Below are 22,306 nucleotides of genomic sequence, written 5' to 3' on the forward strand. Positions count from 1 at the left end.
TTCATTGCTCACTATATCTGAGAGCAAACACTGGAGACAACTTATTGTCCAAAAATAGGGGATAAATGATGTTTTATCTAAATAATGGATATTTCACATATGTGCATATGACAATGAAGAAATGTTTTTAACTGAGGTAATAAAAACTATTTCCATTTTGAAAATCAAAAATAATACACACAACTAGGTATAGATGTCTAGATATGCACACATAAAACAAAGCTTGAAAGGCTATTCTTAGTGATTAATTATGGTTATGATTAACAACGATATCTATGATTTAGGGTTACAGGGTGTGGTTTTAAAATGTATTTTTATTGATTTCAGAGAGCAAGGGAGAGGGAGAGAGATATAGAAACATCAATGATGAAAGGGAATCATTCATCAGCTGTCTCCTGGATCAAGCCATAAACCCAGGCACGTGCCCTGACCTGGAATCGAACTGTGACCTCCTGGTTTATAGGTTGATGCTCAACAACTGCAATAGCATGTGTTTTGTTTTGCTTTTTAATTTTCTTTACAGTGCTCGACTATATTTTCTGGATTTTCTAAAACTAAGATATCACTTTTCTAATCAGAAGAGTATTAAGAAAAAAATTACGTCCAGGTTTCAGATTTGATAGTGAAATCTAAGTCCTAATGTCTATTTACATTTTAAAGAGTACTCTTTCAGGGGTACTGAACAAATACTAGCTCTTCACTATTTTATTGATTTAGAGCAAGCATGTCAAACTCAAAGGCTAACATGGGCCAAATAAACGAGGCAGCACGTTTGACATGCATGATTTAGAGCAGGGGTCCTCAAACTATGGCCTGTAGGCCACATGCAAATACAAATATTGTATTTGTTCCCATTTTGTTTTTTTACTTCAAAATAAGAGATGTGCAGTGTGCATAGGAATTTGTTCATAGTTTTTTTTTAAACTATAGTCCAGCCCTCCAACGGTCTGAGGGACAGTGAACTGGCCGCCTGTTTAAAAAGTTTGAGGAACCCTGATTTAGAGCATATATTCTATTAGTAAATATTTATTGAGGCTGAAGAATTCTTATGTGTGTGTTTTTTCAATCCATCCTCACAAAAAAGCCCTTCTCTGTCCCCCCACTTACTTGGTCTCCCATAGATTGAATGAAACTGGAGCCAGAAGACTGAAGTAGGAAATCTAAAGCAAGTGTCCCTACATTTGACATCCCACTGCTAGTTCTTTATAAAGTCATGGAGAAGCTAATTGTAGCATCGGTACACAGTAATGGATATAGTAAGGCATATCTCCCTTTACTAATGGAGAGGGTCCTACAAAGTAACAGTAAACGACATGTCTGTCTTTCTAGATAATAACCTCAAAGATGCCAAACTACAGATGAATTCCACATAGAGGTCTAACATTCAGATAGCAGTAGAATAATAAAATAGGTAATAATAAGTATAATAGATATTAATAAAACAATAGATAATTTGAAAGCAACCTCAGTGCCACCTGTATGCATATATGATTACTAAATAGACAGAAAGGCAAAGTGATGAGAACTAAACATGAAAATATATTTTCATTTTATAATTAGAATTTTATAATATATTTATAAGGCTGTTCATAATTTATAAAGTGGCTTAATAGACTGTGGCACATTTAGTTCTTTTTTTTTTAAAATATATTTTATTGATTTTTTACAGAGAGGAAGGGAGAGAGATAGAGAGTTAGAAACATCGATGAGAGAGAAACATCGATCAGCTGCCTCCTGCACACCTCCCACTGGGGATGTGCCCGCAAGCAAGGTACATGCCCTTGACCGGAATCGAACCCGGGACCCTTCAGTCCGCAGGCCGACGCTCTATCCACTGAGCCAAACCGGTTTCGGCAATATTTAGTTCTTATGATGAAGATATCATGCCACTTCATAGGTTAAAAAACTCTATTGAGTATACAGTGCTTTCTAATTTTATCTTTTAAAAGACCACCAATGTTATTTTTCTAATTCTTTCAAAACTGACAGATTGAGAGGTGGGAGGGTTACAAATATGCAGAGTCTGCAACTGAAAATCAACTCATAGGCCTAGTAAAAGCACCCAGGTTGGGTTATTATCAACAACTCCTTTGTACCTATACTTATAGCTCAGAACCACATTAAAAGCATTCTGGAATCACCACAGGAAGAACATTACAAAATTTAAAAAGTGGTTATGTTTTCACCATCAGCAGTCTAATCTATGAGAAATCAGCTTCTTTTATTTTTTGTCTACTCCTTAAATCTCAAGTATATTTGGAATGCATTAACCACAGAACACTGTTAAGGCTTTTCTTTGAGTAAAAGACGTTTAAATTGATTCTTTAAATACCAAACACTACAGATGCAGCGCTATTAACCTAGAGTGATTGCTTTTCTAAACATACTGCCTTCTAAAGACAGATCAAAGGCTATATCTTGCTCCCACAATGACCCATGGTCATGGCCCCTCCATAACTTCCACAACATTGTTTGGAATGGCCAATTAAACCAAGCTTTAATTTTTACTCCCAGTTATATACCATGTTTCTAACATGCAGCTGACCTGATGGAGAAAGGAAGGGGAAGGTACCTGCAGCACAAACACAGACAAATCGCATCTCCTCCATTGAGACACACAGATGTTTCCTCCTGGGGCCAATTGCACAAGGTAAGTGGAATTTTCCCCTGGTTTCATAGCTGTCATATTGGCACACCTCCTTTCTCTCATCACTAGTCATTCACTAGGTGTCAGTTCACGCGTGGTCTCTCCTACACACCAAGTTATTTACATACACTTGGTCTTCTAGAATCTGAGAAATATAATCCACAGAAAACTGCAGTGACTGAATTAAGTAAGAACAAATGGTTACAAAACAAGCAGGCAGGCCTTGAGAATTTGCACTGCTCTTTACCAACTATCATCTATTTTGACATGTTATAAGACATGGAGCATGGTGGTGGGTGAGGCAGAGCCATCAAAATTGTATGTTTGGATGAGGGGAGGCCATTTAGATATCATCCAAAGAGATAATAAAGACTGTGCTGTTCACTAGTGGAGACATTCTAAGAGCCTCCCTCATCTCCTAGTCGCATTGAAAGATGCCACGCGCTGCATCCTTAAGAGTAAAGGTAAGTGAACGTGGCTTCATGTACTCCAGGAAGATACTGTGGGAAAGGTTAAGAAAACTACATCTCCTTTGAGATAACCTCAGACAGTCTTCCTTCTTCAGTGTAGCTTACAGATTGACAACCAAAATGGCAAAAGCAAAAACACTGCAGATGAATCAAAAAAATATTCCCCCTCCCCGCTTCCTGGCCAAGATGTCTGACATGGAAGACAATTTCATGTGTGAGGAGGACTATGACCTGGAATACTCTGATCACAGTAACTCCAAGCCAAGTGCGGATTTGAAAAATCGGTACTGTAAATCCAAAGTATTAAAAGAAAATGACCCACAGCAGCATGAAGCAGTTTCCAGAAGGTTTTAGAATGTGAAAGTGAAAAGGGGGAATGGGATTTAAAGAACTAAAACACATGGTTAAGATTAATTTCAAGTTGACTAACTTTCCAGAAATGATGAACAGATATAAACAACTATTGACCTACTAGAGGCCCGGTGCACGAAATTCGTCTATGGGGGGAGGGGAATGGTCCCCCAGCCTGGTCTGCACCCTCTTGAAATCCGGGACCCCTTGGGGGATGTCCAACTGCCAGTTTAGGCCCGATACCGATCCTGGCAGTTGGACATCCCTTTCGCAATCTGGGACCGCTGGATCCTAACCGCTCACCTGCCTGCCTGCCTGGTCACCCCTAACCAGTCTGCCTGCCTGCCTGATTACCCCTAACTGCTCATCTGCTTGCCTGATTGCTCCTAACCACTCTGCCTGCCTGATCACCCCTAGCCACTCTGTCTGCCTGCCTGATTGCCCCTAACTTCTTGCCTGCCTGCCTGATCACCTCTAACTGCTCATCTGCCTGCCTGATCGCCCCTAACTGCCTCTGCCTTGGCCCCCGCTGCCGGGGCTTCGTCCAGAAGGTCGTTCGGCTTTCCGGTCTAATTAGCATATTATACTTTTATTTTTATAGATATTCAAAGATATTTTTATAGATATTCCTTGTGCAGTCATAAGGAATTATTCTGAAAAATCCATTAATTCTATTCTTGATTATACTTCCACTTCTAAACGGATGGATTTAGTACAGGGATTCTATGGAACAACACTGGAAGCTTTAAAAGATGCTAAGAATGATGGACTGTGGTTTAAGAGAAAGACAAAGCTTAAAAAATTGTATTTAGAACAGAAGGAATATGGAAAGCTTTAAAAACTGTATGCCAGTTGCATCAATCCTGCCAGACTTGTGATGGAGAAGATGACCTGAAGAAGGGTGCACAGTTATTAGAAATATATGCTTTGGAAATTCAAATGTACACACACAGAAAAAATAATAAAAAACTTAAAACCCTCTATGAACAGTCACTTCACATCCAGTCTGTCATCCCTCACCCACTGATCACAAGAGTCATCAGAGAACATGGTGGCAATATGCACTTGAGGGAAGGTGAATTTGATAGGCACACACTGTATGGTGTTTTGTTGGTTTTTTTGAAGCTTTCAAGGATTATGATGAACCAGGAAGTCCAAGATGAACCACTTGCTTAAAATATTTGGTTTTAGGAAATAGGCTAATGAAATGGGGAATAAATCAATTTGACTCACAGTAGGCCAAGCCATACAAAACTGATCCAGAAATTCTCGCAATGACGAATTTAGTAAGTGCCTGTCAGAATAATGACATCACTGAATTTGAAAAGATTCTGAAAACAAATCACAGCAACATCACGGATGACCCTTCCATAAGGGAACACACTGAAGAGCTTTTGTGAAACACCAGAACACAGGTGCTCATAAAATTGAGCCTTACACAGAATACATATTCCTTTTATTTCCAAGAAGTTAAGCACAGACGTAGCTGATGTGGAGAGCTTGCTAGTGCAGTGCATACTGGATAACACTGTTCCTGGCTGAACCAATCACGCCAACCAACTCCTCATTGGATGAAGGATGGTGCCCAATAAACTGCACTTGATAAATGGACCAATCAACTACATTCTCTCAACCAGGCTGTAGTCAGTCAACTGGCTTAACAGAGAACAAGCTTTTACAGGCATACGCAAGGCAACAGTGCAGAGATGCACTTCTTAAATGAATTGGGAATGACAAAACTACTGTTGGTTGATGTGTGCTGAAAATTATTGGAGTATGACAGGAGTGCTTTTTTTTTTTTAATCAACTGGTTTGTGTTTTGCTGCTTCATTTATTCCAAGAAAAACAGCTTTAATCTCTAGAAGAAAACTAAATGCCATGGGATTTATGCTGTATTGACATCTTGCCCTAAACACAGTGGTTTGTCACAGGCAACATGACCAGAGAGAAAATTTTTTGTCATGATTCAGTATACTGACAGGCTACTGTTGGTTAAATTTAAAACATGGTTTATCTATAGAAATTCTCTCACAAATAACCTGCAATAACTTGAAATGCATACCCATTTGAACACTTCCTTTTCTCATGTACAAATTAAGATGTGTGCCACATTTTGAAAAATGTCAATTCTCAAAAAAAAAAGAAAGAAATATTTATAAGGGAACAAAATAGCAGCTGTCAGCTTTGCCACAATTAAGTGTTCTATGGAGAATTTTTGTTTGCATAACAAATTCAAAGTGCAATACATACAAATACAGAGGTTGAAAGACAGTCACCTGCAGAGTAGATGGAACCGCCTCCTGTCCCTGACTACATGAGCCCATACATCCCATAAACTACTTCCAGTCCATTATCTGAAATGTACACCATTAAAGAGTCTACTATTAGCCCTATCCGGTTTGGCTCAGTGGATAAAGCGTCAGCCTGCGGACTGAAGGGTCCCAGGTTCAATTCCAGTCAAGGGCATGTACCTTGGTTGCGGGCACATCCCCAGTGGGGAGTGTGCAGGAGGCAGCTGATCGATGTTTCTCTCTCATCAACGTTTCTAACTCTCTATCCCTCTCCCTTCCTCTCTGTAAAAAATCAATAAAATATATTAAAAAAATAAAATAAAGAGTCTACTATTAAAACACAAATTCCTTTCTGAGCAGCAACACATCAGACTATCAGCTATTAAAAACCTCTTCATTAATTAATCAGAAATTATCTATAAAAAGGGCCTACGGCAGTGGTCGGCAAACTACGGCTCGCGAGCCACATGTGGCTCTTTGGCCCCTTGAGTGTGGCTCTTCCACAAAATACCGACTTCTGCACATGGGCCACGAAGTTTCAATCGCACTGTACATGCGCGCCCGCACGTGGTATTTTGTGGAAGAGCCACACTCAAGGGGCCAAAGAGCTGCATGTGGCTCGCCAGCTGCAGTTTGCTGACCACTGGCCTAAGGGAATAATGGGAAAATCAGAATTATTCATTTATTAACATTTGCTGAGGGTCTACTATTGAACAGTATAGTACCAAATGGGGATGCAGTGATGAATTAATTCACTCATTAACATTTTCCCTCCTTAGTTCGTTCACTCATTCATTCATTCATTTACTCATTCATTTATTCAAGAGCTATACCAGGAATTGGAATAGAAATTCTGCTCTCAAGGGACTACAATCCAGTAGAAGAAAAATAATATTTATATCTACAAAGCAGAAATAAATACCACTAATTTAAAAAATGAGATATGTACTATGGAAATTAGTAGACAGGAGAGATTAATGCTACATGGGGGGATCAATACAGCTTCAAAGAGAAGGCATTTCACCTGAGTGTTGAAGGATGGCTGGCACATGAACATGCCATGTGGGAGAGATGGCGGAGGAAAGTATAATTGTGTGGGTCTTGTGGAGGTTCTCTAGCCAAAGCCCTCCTTTTACAGAGGGGTTTGATAAATTATCCCATGTCACAGAGCGATTGCTCCAAAACTATAACTGAGATGCTCTGAAATGAATGAATCTATAGTATTATTTCTATTTGTACCAAGGGTTATCAACTTGGCCAGCAGAGAGAGAGAGAGAGAGTGAGTGTGTGTGTGTGTGTGTGTGTGTGTGTGTGTGTGTGTGTGTGTACGCAAAAGGTTGGCGGAGGAAGAGCGAATGATTGATTCTGAGGGTTAATCAAGAGGGACATGGGTTATGAGAGGGTTAAGAAACACAGACCTGCGTATTTTCACATCATCAGAGAAGTTTCTGCTGGAAACAAGGACTGAACTGAAAACCTGGGCTACAATATTCGCCATCTACACAAGAGCTGGTCTATGATACAACTCAAGCTTCTAAGACCTTCTTAGCTACTCAGGCACCTGTTTCACGCATCAACTCCCTGCACTGTTATCACCTATTATAAATGCAAATGACAGGTTCATGGATGGCCAAGAACTGACTTCTCAGCAGCATAAAAAGGAACCAGCATAAACGGAGTCACAACCATCCACACTTGAGTTTTCAATGAATTGACAGCATCTCTATCACGGTCATATTTCAGTAAACAGGAAATGCCAGAAAAGACAAAAACCTTCTGAAGTAAGTTGCATTGGGCCTTCTATCCATCTGTTCTGGGAAATGTCTGGCTCTATCAGAATTAAGTTTCCTCCACCCAGTAAGTCATATTAATTTCACATATTCCAGGCCACTTGGAGCAGAGTTGAGCAGAAACAATGTTTACCAACCACGGAATTAGAGAATGTTGGCAAGTGTCTTTGACATCTGATCTGACTCTATTTGCATAGAAGTAAAGTGACTTGGCCAAGCTAATACACATAATAAAGACGGAGAACCAGTCTCAGGTCTCCTGCCTCCAAACTTTGCCCACCCAGGGTTGAGGAGCAAGCTTTCTTGCCAAGCAGGGGAAGATTTTATGCCCTCACCAAGAATACAGTGACAGTCCCAGCTCCGCACCTCAAGTGAAACTCCATTCCAACCTTTCAAATCCTTGACTACAAATATAAAATATTAAAAGTGAGATTATCTTTTTCCTCCCAGGCCTACTGATATGACAGAGTAAATTTTTCAGATATCTGTAAGTGAACTCTGTTAGATACTCACACAGCTTTGTGCTGTTTCTTTCTGGGTAATTCCCCTTTTCACTTTTAAACACTTGATGCTTCTATGAATGGATGTATTATAATAAAAATATAGCTTCAGTGAGGACTACAGAATTAGAAATGATGGACTGTTTCCTCCTGACTTCCCTCCCTACCATTTCAACAGTTGTCAGAGAGGAGTGTCTCAGTCTGGTACCAAAGGAAAAGGCTGCAGTTTCCTCTCAACACATGTCTTGTAATTTTGAAACTCGAAGTACTTTGAAGTTATCATACTTCATATAGCAGGGGTCCTCAAACTACGGCCCGAGGGCCACATGCAAATACAAATATTGTATTTGTTCCCGTTTTGTTTTTTTACTTCAAAATAAGATATGTGCAATGTGCATAGGAATTTGTTCATAGTTTTTTTTAAACTACAGTCTGGCCCTCCAACGGTCTGAGGGACAGTGAACTGGCCCCCCGTTTAAAAAGTTTGAGGACCCCTGTTATATAGACTCAGTGATCTATTAGACAGGAACAGACCAGTTGGAACTGAGCAATAGAAGGTGGTACCAAGTAATGCATATTTTCAGAGAGACTCAAAACAAGCACGGCACGTACATGTTCTTATGATACCATGATGGTTTTTAAGATCTATTTAAACTTTTTAAGATTGATTTTAGAGAGACAGAAAGAGAGAGGGAGAGAGGGGAAGGGGAGGTGGGAGAGAGGAGGGAGGGAGGAAGGGAGGGAATCAAATCCACCACCTGTTGTTATACAGGTCAACACTCCAACCAACTGAGTCACACTGGCCAGGGCACCTTGTCTCATCCTTACAATGAAACTTTGGAATTTCTTACAGAATTAATATGAAAATGGTAGTACTTTAACTTCTCAAGCTTATCTGGTAAAGTATAAAATAGCTTTATAATGGTGGGAAATGACTTATTGATGCATACTGATGGCTTTGTCCCAAAATCATTCTGCCCACAGCTGAGATGGGAAGGAGTCAATGATACATAAACCTCAAATCCCTATGTACTGGATCCCAACAAAACAGTATCTATGTGATATTTCCTTTTAAAATTAAGTTGGGGGAGAACATTATCCTCAAGAACTGTTATATTTATGAAGCAATGAGGATTACATCACTGCCTTGAGATGCTAGAGAGTTCAGAATTCTCATTGACAACCTTTTGCCTGGCTCCAGGTGTTTTACATGAAGGACTTTAGGGAAGTTTTTTTATTTTGTTTTATTTTTTCCTTGGGAACGACTACAGATTCCAGGGTGAAAATCTACATGCTCTAAAAGCAATTATCTCTCTGGGTTAAAAAATGTTTCCTTTTGTGTAATTAGGCCCTTGCCCCAAGTTCTCTAGAGTTTTACTAACATGCTTGTAAGATCTTCTTTGAGCCCTACCCATGTTTTTTCATCTTTGCTGGTCTCATTTTAATCTGTGCTTATGCTTACCTGTAAAGTTGGCAGAGTATGAACCTGCCTTTCAATTCCATTAGTTGAGCTTTTCATTTTTGTGTAGTTGGGTTCAAGAATTCTACATATTGAACACATGCTAATCTGACATATGATTGAACTTGGGATGTTTACCAAATGCTGGAATACAGACAGCCAACAAACCTGTTTTCAGTCTAGTCAACACAGTCAGACCTATTTTCAGCAGGTCAACTTATGAATGAATAAGATTTCCAACCAGGACATTAGCATTTTTTCCTCAGAGCTAGGAAATGAGAGCTCACTTACACCTTTGAACCACACCGTCTGATACAAATCCGGGATTAGGGAAGTCAGATATTCATTAAGCCAGCCTCCCTGCAGCTCCTGAACCTCTCCTCTCCTCTACTTACTTGTCAAGTTCACTGCCTACTCAGTCATTATACATATGAAGTGACAACTTACATTACTGTCACCAAACTTACCTGACCATAGAGCGCCATAGCTGTACATGAAGCACATTCAGATTAAGGTGAACAAAAGAAAGCTATCCACAATGAATTACAGCAAAAGAACAAAAAACAAATCTTTTAAAATAAAAATTCAAAATATAATAATTTAAAATTATAGAAAAGTAACTAGCAAATTGACTAGACAACTGACATCATTATGATGGTGACCAGGGCTGTACACACTGGATGGCTGCACATGGCATTTGTGGCCATGGCACAGCCAATCTTCATGTCAGAGCAAGCTTCCCTCAATGATCCTCTAGCAATGTCAAGGGCTGTCATTAAATACCGTAGCTTCATGATTCTTGATGTCAATCTGGTAAGCTCCTATTAAAATGTCTATTATCAATCAGAAATGTCCTTTAAAAAACAGTCAATATCAATATTTATTCCAATGCAAATATTCAAACAAAGTGTAAATGTACCACTTGGCACCATGAATCATGCAAAATTTCTTATGTGATTAACTGCTAACATGGATTCATAAAAATGAGTTGGAATTAAGAGGGAAACATACAGTAGCTCAAGCTTTGCTATTCAAAAAAAAAAAGTTTGCTGTAAAACTGTATGCCATATTATGCCCGGCAACAGCCTTATACATGTGGTGTTTAACACATCTCGTGATTGCATCATTATATCCTGCGCTTGACTTAACCTCATGTTGTTTTATACAGTAACATGCTGTACAGGTTTGTAGCCTAAGAGCAATAGGCTATACCCGTGGTCGGCAAACTGTGGCTCATGAGCCACATGCGGCTCTTTGGCCCCTTGAGTGTGGCTTTTCCTAAGCCTTAGGAGTACCCTAATTAATTAATAACAATGTACCTACCTACATAGTTTAAGTTTAAAAAATTTGGCTCTCAAAAGAAATTTCAATCATTGTACTGTTGATATTTGGCTCTGTTGACCAATGAGTTTGCCGACCACTGGGCTATACCATATGGCCTAGGTGTGTAGTAGGCTATGCCATGTAGGTTTGTGTAAGCACAAGGACGAAATCACCTAACAGCGTTCTCAGGACATATTCCCATTGTTAAGTGGCACGTGACTGTAGTTCTCAAAGGCACCAGAGTGTTGGACCTTGACTCTAATGACACAATTAGCAATGACCTCAGCTGCTAAATGAAGGCCAGGCAAACCCAAGGCTCTTCTCTGACCACCACCACACATGGTAGATGGATAACAACACTAAGTGCTCAGATGTCAAGAAAGCTGGCCATGGTCCTTACTCTCAAGATATCTTCAGTCTTGTTAGAGAGACAAAGCTAACACAAGCTAACCACAATGCCAGGGAGTCCAAGGAGAGTGCAAGGGGGTGCACAGTGTGGGCCTGGCACAACCAGTCTTAGTGACAGAAGCTTTCCTCATCTCGGAGCAGGTCAAGGAGATACACAGCAGAGTCACAGCCTAAGACTATAAAGAGGGAGGAGCCCAGAGAAGAGGGAGGACAGAGTGAATCAAGTAGGAGTGTAGGCTACTGTTGGTGTCTGGCACTGAGTGAAAGTTGAGCAGAGCCAAGATCCTCAAGTTCAATGTTTCTCCTCAGGGATTCCCGACATCCCAAATTTACTTTTACAAGTGGGAGTTTAAGATTTCTGGGGTGAGTATAAGGATTTCTCAATATCTGCTTTTTCCCAAGCCATTTTGTGATTTTAAAAATGCAAAGTAGGCCAGTATGGGATTGTGTGGCTAATCCACAGCAATGCCGAAACCCTATAGTCCTGGTCAAAGAGCTTTCCCTTTTGCTAACAATGTCTTCGCTGGATTTGGGCGAACTTAATTTACCTACAGGAAACGCCATCTCTCTTTCCCATGTCTGACCTCTGGCTGTCAGTACAAGACAGTACCTCGTCCATAGGAGGAAGATGAGACCTGCTTCACATGTTTAAAAGAATGCTCATCTTACAATAGTTCATTAAACTGTAATTATTTATGCATTTTATAGTTGTATTATATGTAACAATAAGACTGCTTAGAGAAATGAGGCAGATACAGATCCTGCAGGTATAAGTAAATATGATGCAAAGTAGAAAGAATTCAACAACTACTGGACCTTTGCTGTGGTCAGGTCCTGGACTTATATGGTGTAAAATTTGTCATTTAATCCTTACCTCCAACTTTAAAGGATGGTTTTGCTTCACTTTACAGATGGAAAAAGACAACTCAAATGCTCCAGAGATTAAATAAGAAGAGAAAGAAAATGTGACTTCAGCATATCTGGCTCTGAAGAAAGATGCTTTTAAACTCTAGCCAATGCTGGAGAGGGCAGAGGGGCTCAAGGGAACAGGGAGAATCTTAAATACAGGGAACAGAGAAGGACACGAAGGACAGCAAATATTTGGGCACGCCATGCTTTTCACCACTCTCTGGACAGGATCACTATCCAAGAATTCTATTTCTTTTCATGTGACATTGCCTTAGAAAGCAGTTATCAGTGTGGTCTTTCTATTCTTTCTTCTCTCTTTCTCTGTTTTAAAAATGTGGCTCAGCAAAGAGAGAAACGAACGGGCCCTAGCTAGTCTGGCTCAGTGGATAGAGTGTCAGAATGCGGACTGAAGGGTCCTGGGTTAGATCCCAGGCATGCCTGGGTTGTGGGCTCAATCCCCAGGGGGTGTGTGTGCAGGAGACAGCCAATCAATGATTCTCTCTCATCACTGATGTTTCTATCTCTCTCTCCCTCTCCCTTCTGCTCTGAAATCAATAAAAATATATTTAAAAAAATAAATTAATGAAAGAATTAAAAAAAAGAAAACATAAAATTAGTAAAAAATGGAAACCCTTGATTTAGAAAACTTATAAATTCCATTTCCAAAATAAGGGTCCACTGTAAAGATATTGCTCATGAAGGCTGACATACATTTATTTTTTATCACAAATGGTACATTGATCTAACTAATGGCCATCAACATCTTTCAAGGAGTTCTAAATTCCACATAATCTAAACCACTTCTGTTCTTCCATAACAAAGTTAAAATTTTACCCCCACAAAATATAACATGTAACTTCTTACTGGGACATTGTATGATCACAAGAAAAGACTCAAAGATTAATAGAGTTATGGCAAAAAAGACACAGGAACCAGATTAAAGAGGTTTCCAGTGGCCAAACTTGGTCAAAAAGTAATTACTATAATTGACTGTAAAATAGAAAATATATAAAAACTCATGAGTATACAGTTAACATACATTAAAAATAAAAAGGGAAGAGGGAAAGCCTTAAAACTCAACCATATTCCCACCTTCTACTGCAGCCTCTGATCTGAGAACCAGTGATGGGTTTCAGTTTCCTTTCATTCTGAACCTTTGCTTTGTATGGCCTTTTCCATTAAAACCATAAAATAAAGTGAGTAAGCGCCACAGTGAGCAATGCCTTTGGTGGTAGAGAAAGGAATTATCCTTCAGGCATCAATCACTTTTTGAAACCATCAGGTAGAGGAAATTCAACAAAGGAATGAAAACATTTTATATTTAGAGTTTCACATAAGGAGGCAAGAGACTCTTCCCTCAAGTCTACATTGACTTTGCATGTCTTCAACAGTTGTATTCTCTAAAATCTTTGCAAAGTTTAGTAATTTCGGTAAAAAAACCAAAAAACCACACAAGCAAGCTATATTTCTGGAAGGAAGTGATAGTAAGATAAATGTCAATCATAACAAAAGCTGAAAGGTAGAGAACTGATATCATGAGGCCTCCTGAAGTGCCCTGGCAGTGGAGACAGCTGCTGATAGAACTGAAACACACCAGGCCCAGGTCAAGGCTGTGGAACAGGTCTCAGCCCCGCCACCCACTAGCTGTGCGTCCTGGAAAAGCCCCTTGGCCCCTTGCTCGATGGCTTCTTTAACAAAGGAGTTGGGCTCCAAGACCTTCACTCCCACTCTATGATCCCATGAGTGTCTGAATGTCTACCTCCCTGTGCAGTGTGTTCTTGGGTGAATTAACTCCCTTGGGCCTCAGGCTTCTCATCGGTAAAATGGAGATGTTAATAGTTCCTGCACCTAACTTGGTTGCTGTGAGAAGTAATGAAATAATATATGTAAAAGTGCTTGGAACAGTGCCCAGCACGTAGTAAGCATGCCTAAAATGTTGACTATTATTGTCATAGTAATAAAAGTTGCAATTATTGTTTCTTCCATCATCTATCCAAAAGTTTCTCCAAAAGCTAAAATGCTTCAAAGACCAGCTCTGATGCCTTCATCATTCTGGCAGGAATTGCCACCATCTGTTGCCCTTGTTTTCCTATGACACTGTGTCTTTTGATTAACTCCTGGTGTCTATACCATTTTAGGATGAGATAACCTCACAGCTTCCTGATCCAAATTATGATGTAAGGCATTCCTCTCTGGAGTGGGGAGAAATGGGAAGAGTGGCTGGAATATGTCTAACTGACTGATTTTTTTCAGTGAAAGTAAAAGGAGTCTAACCAAAGGGAAACGAAGCATTGGAAGAAAAACCAGTTGACCAGAGAGCCTAGCATTCATGATTTGCATAGGCAAGTCTGGTTCGAAGATTGGTAGAATGTAGACAAAAGATGAGGTGTTCATGTGGTTCATGACACTGTCCTCTTTAGTTTTTATCAGATGAAAATCCCTAAGAAATTTTTTTTCCCATTTATTTATTTTTTATTAAATTTCTTGAGGTAACATTGGTTAATAACACTAGGTAATTTCAGGTATACAACTTTATAAAATGGCATCTATATGCTCTGTGTGTTCACCACCCAAAGCCTCGTCTCCTTTCCTCAGTATATAGTTGGTCCCCTCTACCCTCTTCATCCTTCCCCACCCACTTCCCCTCTGGTAACCACCATTCTGTTTGACAAGGAGAAAATCCCTAAGAAATTTTTTAATCTATAAAATTTTTTTAATCTAATGGTTGAAAATAAACTCTTATCCTCCATGATACCGGGGTATGCTCTGCGCAGTTGACCTAAAGCTTCCTGGCTGAAGAACAACCCCCTGGATGCCCTTTCTCTGCTTCACAAAAGGAATATGAAGTTTGCAGAATTAATTACTATACGCCCCCTTTAACATTACCTCAGGAATAATCCTTATGGAAGGAGAGAAGGGAAAGCAATAGAGTCAAGGTGAAAAAAAAACACCCTTCTGTCCTATCCCTTTGAAAGTCCCTTGGCATACTGCAGATGTGTAATTTTTAAAAATTACATATTCCTTTATAACAAACCCAGAAATACTGACTTTGAAGTGCCCTGTGGGTTAGAGCTATCTAAAAATAAAACATTACTTCAGGGACATTGAAAAGAAATACAAATTGGCCAATGAATGTGACAAGGAGAATTAAACAAAACAAAGAAAACAAAGAACTATGGAACACACTTCTTTCAAAGACGTTCCTTATTAGTCCTGTCTCATAATTGCATAAGTCTGGGGACAGCAGGGTTCTTTTCAAGCCAGGAGAAGGTAAATAACCTCTGAAGGTTGGATAAGGGGGAACACATCAAAAAAGGAACAAAATTACTCACCAAAGGGCCTGTTCCAGCTTAACAGTCCATGTGGCACACATCAACGACTCTCTCCTCTGTCTGGATCCAGTCATTCAACAGACTCACTGAGCTCTCCACAAGTGTAAGAGGCTCCAGTGCCGTCACATGTGCCATCACAGAGGCACGTCCAGGGTATGAAGGCCTCACAGAGGAAATAGCCGCCGGGCTGAGGGGTGGGGCAGGGCATCAGAAAAGGCCTTCCCAGGAAAAGCCTGTGAGAGGCAAAACAGCCTGGTGGTTGAGAGCACGGGCCCAGGGCTAGACTGCCTGGGTTCAAATCCCAGCACCACTGGCTCTCTGACCTTGATCCAGTTATTTAACCACTCTCTGCCTCACTTTTCACACTGTAACACTGGTAAGAGGTACAGCTGACCCTGGAATGGCACAGGTCCACTTACATGCGGATTGTTTTCCGTCAACACTGTACTGTATTCCATGTTGGTATTGGCTTCTGGAGGAACTGACCAACATGAGAGCAGAAAGATACAGTGCTGAAGCATGAAACAGGAGTCAGAGCCTCCAGGGCGATGCTAAGAAATTTGACTTTTATTCTGGAGATGGTAAAGAAGTACTGAGCTACAGGAAAGTGATGGTATATCTATGCCCCACAAACACCAGTGTGGAGAACGGCCTGATAGACCAGCACAATCATCTTCCAGTGAAACATCCAGGTGAGAAATGATGAGGGATGGATGAAGGCATGAGCAGTGACAAAGCCTAACCACTTGTGCCAACCATATGCCAGAGAACCGCCACCATCGCCACTTTACAGGTGAGGAAATGGGTGCAGGGCGAAGCAGAGAAGCCACCCAAGTCACCCATGCCCCTTTCACCAGACCACTCTGCCTCCCAGATTAAGGAACCCAGAGAAACTTTACGGAGCTAAGAGGAACATGGTGAGTTATTTCATGTATGATGAAACCTCACTTAAAGTCGGCCTGGATAAAAAACATACATTCTCATAAGCATTAGGTTCTAGCACTTTTACAAAATTAGAGAAAATATCTACATATTATGTATAGAGAAGACAGTACTTCGCTGTCAATGACAATACTGAACTGCACTGGGTTTTCTCTGTATAGACCTTTCTGAACCACCATGTAGCACTGAGTGTCTACTCCTTCTAGCTTCCAAGTGTAAAAAAAGAATCCCTATATGGAATCTGTCCCTAAGGATCTTAAAATCCAATGGAAGAGACAGATGTACATATGAATAACCAAATATGTGGTCATAAGAGATATGAATAAAGAGTTACAGGAAGATACATAAGACCTTATTTTGACTAGAGCTTGGGGAGGATTAGTGGCCAAAAGTGTCTGAGATGGGCTTTGAGAAAGTATTAAACAAAGCCTTGCTTCCCTGAAATTACTGTCAAGTACCAAAGGTGACCTGACCCACAAATGCCCTTGGGAGCCTGAAGAAGGGAAGGCAAAGATGCAAAGAGTTTCTTAGTTTTAGTACCACAATCCGCATAAATCAGTTATTTAAAAGCCCCTGGAAATTAATTACAAACCAAAGAATCTGAAATCACCATCCCTCTGCCTTCAGATGCTTATTCCTACTTAATCTACAACAATGGATGAATGTGACTGCGAGTGGGCAGCAGACCAAGCTCAAAGGCTCCTTCTTTACACATGGGACACAAATGCGGAGGAAAGGAATGCCTGGGTGAAATGTAGCTACCAAGGATCTCTTTCCCTTTTTAAGTCGCAGTTCTGTGTCACTTCTAGGCTCTAATGGCGTATCATTGGTTCTGCTTATTGTCTTTGACTATTACACAACTCAAATATTTTCATAACATCTTTCAAGTTTGTCTTCTCTTCCCAATTTAACTGAAAAGTTCTGAAAGGCAAGAACCATTTCTTAAGCATCTCCCCGCACCTGGCCCTTCAGAGTTTTGGAGAGAACCACACACAAAATAAAATTTAAATATCTATTTATTGGATAAATTAATACCTTTTGGAGTCTTTGAAAACTATCAGTTCCTTCATGTTTTTTTCTGCAAAACCCAAGTGTGATAAAATGAAATGTTTGCGTGTGTGTGTGTGTGTGTGTGTGTGTGTGTAAAAAGGGGAGACATTTCACACTTAGTAAATGAATAGTATAGTCTTATTTAGCGCAATTATTCTGACTGAATAAATGCTAATCTTAAAAAAACTCCTCCAGTTGAATATGTTTCAAATTTCTAATTACTTCCTGCTAAGTTGCATTTATGTTTCAGTTGACTATTCACTTCAATTATTGAGTCACTATCAACATTTAAAAATGGAAAATACCACTAGTAATTCCATGACTCCTCAGAGGGTGACATTCTTATAACTACGGCTCCAACCCCTGATCAATCTAATCTTAGATCCTCAACTCAGCAATTCAGAGAAGTTTCGCAGAGCATCACTCCATTTCCACAAGAGGTTCAGACATTGGCCTATTTGGGGATAACCCATTTTTTGTATACTTAAGAGCTGGGAGGAAGGTTGGAGCTATCCCTGGGTGATATTAAGTGAGTGAATGTCCCAAAGGGTTGAGAAGGGGGTATGTGCCCTGCCATCCACAAGAAGTAACTGCGGGCACATTTGTGGGTGAGATATGTACACACATGAGCACCATCCTTTTTAGCCAAGGTAAGCGGGTGAGACTGCTGTGCCCCATTTCCACTTCATGTTTCAGATTAGGAGCTCTTTTTCCTCAAGGCTAATTTTAGCTTGTGTAAAAGTCTTAGATTAGAAGACACACAAAAGAAAGCTGGCAGCCTCCAGGGTAATTCCTCTGGGTGTCCCCAGAGCTGCCCTGGGAGGACACGTACCACCTGCATCTTCAGGACAGAAGCAGTCTGGGGTCAAGAGCACCGGAATCCTGGCTCGGCTCTGTCCTTACAGAGAAGACAAGCATCCAAGGTCTTCTCTGAATGGACCATGTCTCCTGTACTCTAAGGTGCAGGCAAGGGAAGACGGCTTGAAGCAGGAATCTACCTGGTCACATGAAGACTGGAAGTGCAGGGATATGGGGGAGGGGGGAGGGAAAGGAGGTTTGAAGTATTTTTATTTCAGCCCTATCATTTAGAAAACTTCTGTCCTTAGGAAATGTGACTTAAACATCATTTTTCTTCAAAATTTCACAAGACCCATCCTTCACTCCAAGGAGGAACTGGGAGAACAGAGTGCTGAGCTTCCTGGGCCAGCCATCTCATTGGAGCACTCCTGCACTGTGCCCTTGGTGCACCCTGTCTGTGGCCTGTGCACCCTGCCGCACTACCTGCTGCCCAGCACCTCTTCTGGGCAGCAGCCCTCCCTCATGTGGCTGGCTGGTCTCTAAACACAACTGCAATCACTATAATGAACAAGGGGGGGAAAGAATATGAGAAACACAAAACACACTTAAAGAGGCAGTTTTTCTCTCTGCAAAAATAAAGTCTAAGAACTTATTCTTTTTAAAAAAATTTTTATTTATAAAACACTAGTTGCCAATCCTGCTTGCCCCGGTCTGTGCTGTGGGTAAGAACCTCTATGGGCATGACCATCTGATATGCAGGACTAAGGCATGCCCCTAGCCCTCCCATCTCAGAATGCTGTCATTCCCTTCTTTGGTGTGGTAACCCGATTCTGATTTCTTGGCCTTGGCCATGATTTCTCTTCCTTCCATCAGCTTCTTCCTAGATCTGGATCTCTATTTCTGACTTGAGCTAGATGCCAGGTAACCCTGGAAAGGTGATGTAGCAGAAAAAGGCCAAGTCCTTCTCCTTTGCAAGGATTAGGCAATATAGGTCCCACCCCCGGCCAAGGACCCCGACATTTCCACCTGGAAACTGTCTTTTGGCCTTCAAATGAAGAAGGAGTAGAATATCAAAAAGGTAATCAATCAGCTCTGACATTCTGATTCTAGAAGAAATCCCAGGGAACAAATTAAAGTAGAAGGTTATAGGACATAAACTTTAAGGATAGAATAGTTTAATTTTTATTATACACTCCTGCTTCTGCAACTTTTCTGTTCCTTTTACCTCCTTCCCTTTTGTGTTCTGTTTACAGTCAACTGCTTATTCCAGGCACCCCACCCCCCTCAATCTCCAGTATTTGTTGTAGAAATAAACTACTCAGAACCCCAGATCCAGTGTCAGCTTCTGGGAGAGCTTGAGGAAATCCCTCTCCCTACCAATAACTCAGCCTGGTCCTCTGCATAATGATAGCAGTCACACCCTTCACTCCTCAAAGTGTGAAAAGAATGCCAAAGTATAAAATAACGAACACAGCACAGGGATCACTGCTACTATTAGCACCACTTCCTGTCTTTATAAGAGAAGTCCTTTTTCCTTTTAGCTTTTACAGTTCTATCAGTGACTCACCTGATCCTTCCCTCTGCTTCCGATCCATAAGAATTACTTCCTTCCCTTCACTGATTTTAATCTGTTGTCCATCTTAACCTTCACTGTAGCTTCTCAATGTAGCTCTTAAATGACTGAGATTTCTAGACTCAAAAGATTGGGAATTCCAGGTATAGAAGGTGCAAGATGGAGGATGCTAGCGAAGACCAGAGCTGTCTCATAGAGAAATATGCTAAATGCCTAATGAACTGCTTCTCAGCCCCTTGTCAAGTCACTGCATTTCACCTAACATATCCCCTGGTGCTTTCCTTCTCCCCTGGCCCATAAGTCCAAGCAAATGCCATTGCTGATCTCAGGAACCAAGGGGGAGTGATTCAGAAAGCAGCTGTTTCCAGAAAACCCAGACTGAAAGATACAGTGGATCAGGTATCATTAAAATCCGCATATCATGGGGAGGGCAAAAAAAACCAGAAATGTGACAGTGAAGTATTGATATTGCCAACGGAACCTCTGAAATAAGGAAGCAGACAGGGCTGCTTCTCTCTTTGACTGGTTTCTTATATTTCACCACCTCTGACCTCTTTTCTCATTCTTTTGGAAATGTGACCAACTCATGCCCCCGCTTCTCCTCCTCCATCCCTTCCTCCACCACTTTGAGAACTCATCTATCCCCCATTAGTCACTGTTACTGATCAGAGCCCTCTGCTCAGTGGGCGGGACAGAAGTTGCAAACCACTGAATTAGAGTATTACCACAACTTTGGTACACGCTGTAAAAGTGTCTATCAGTATCTTCCCTGATGAAATAAAGGCTTGGTTGCTAGACCCTAGGTCGTCTGGGAACTGATACTATGACTTTTGGCTTCATTTTATAGAGTACATTTTACATACCACAAGGTCAAGTACATGTATAAAAAATACACGTATTGTATTACATACATTGTATTAAAAATTACACGTATGAAGAAAATTTAGAGCCTTAAATCCTCTTTCTGCTTCCTTTCCTCCCTGAATCTCAGTGAGTATCCCTCTTCCTTTAGCCCCACATCACCCAGAGCTACACTGCTTTCTGGATCATCTCTTCCTTCCTGTGGACCTTGGGTCTCAGATGCCACCGGACCCCTTTTCTAGCAACCTATCGCTGCTTCCTCACTCTTTCAGCCTCCTTTACTTGCTTCCCCATGAATAGGGTTTTTAAAGGAGCATGACTCCCGTGTGGCTTTGTGCCTTTGTTCTCCCCTTCAAACCATCTGTTACTTCCTCTGTGACTCACAGCTGGTACAAAGCAGGAGAAATCTCCTTGTTTCCCACAGCAACAAATACAGAGTACACTAAATAATGTTCTGTCTTTTCTACTACCTCACAAAGAATAAGGTATAGGGAAGGGAGCATTGCAGGCAGAGGAGAGGTTAAAACTAGGGAGGATGAGGTAGATATGAGGGGTGATAAAGGGAAGGATGACAACAGAATTGTGATGAGGTAGACTCTTTGAGGGTTAAGACTGCTATTCGATAAAGAAATGCAAAAAAAAAAAATGAGATTTCACTTTACACATACTAGCCTGACAAAAATTAGAAAGTGGGATGATGCCAAGCACTGGTGGAACTTAGGGAAACATGCACCCTAAGAAGTGATGGTGGAGGGATAGTCTGATACAGCCATTCTGGAGAACAATCAAATGATACTTAGTAAAACTAAACATGATGCAGCAATTCTACTCCTGCGGGTATATACACCTCAAAGGAATGTTCATACACACAAAAGAGGCTTTTGTATTATTGGTGGGGAGGTAAATGTGGCAGTTGTTCCATGGAGAAGCACAGCAAAAAGCAGCAGCAGGTTAGCTGCACATAGAGCAGCGGTTCTCAACCTGTGGGTCACGACCCCTTTGGGGGTCGAACGACCCTTTCACAGGGGTCGCCTAAGACCATCGCAAAACACATATATAATTACATATTGTTTTTGTAATGAATCACTATGCTTTAATTATGTTCAATTTGTAACAATGAAAATACATCCTGCATATCAGATATTTACATTACAATTCTTTTTTTTAATTCTTTTTTTATTATTATTATTATTAGTTAAGGTATTACAAATGTGTCCTCATCCTCCCCACTAACCCCCAACCTCCCTCCACCCCGCCCCGCACACTCACGATCCCATCCCCCTGTTGTCCATGTCCATTGGTTTGGCTTATATACATGTATACAAGTTCTTCGGTTGATCTCTTCCCCTTACCCCCGCCATCCCCTTTACATTACGATTCTTAACAGTAGCAAAATTACAGTTATGAAGTAGCAACGAAAATAATTTTATGGTTGGGGTCACCACAACATGAGGAACTGTATTAAAGGGTCGTGGCATTAGGAAGGTTGAGAACCACTGCTCTAGATCCTTCCACATCATCTAGAGAGGTAACAGCTAATCAGCTGATGCATGGCACCTCTGCTGTAAATTAGCAAACCAGAAGAAACAGAAGACACGAGAT

General features: G+C 40.8%; 1 protein-coding gene and 1 pseudogene across 2 annotated transcripts in view; one reads left to right on the forward strand and one right to left on the reverse strand.

Moving 5' to 3' along the window:
- The window catches only part of TMEM108 (transmembrane protein 108), a 299,567-nt gene that overhangs the window by 202,111 nt on the left and 75,150 nt on the right, over positions 1–22,306 (reverse strand). The gene's annotated exons all lie outside the window — the stretch shown is intronic.
- Positions 3,304–5,129, forward strand: LOC308529631 (COP9 signalosome complex subunit 2-like; annotated as a pseudogene). Its single transcript has 2 exons — positions 3,304–3,599; positions 4,107–5,129. The product of its transcript is annotated as a COP9 signalosome complex subunit 2-like (transcript).

This window comes from Myotis nattereri, assembly GCF_964212035.1.
Source record: "Myotis nattereri genome assembly, chromosome: 14".
NCBI classification, from domain to species: domain Eukaryota; kingdom Metazoa; phylum Chordata; class Mammalia; order Chiroptera; family Vespertilionidae; genus Myotis; species Myotis nattereri.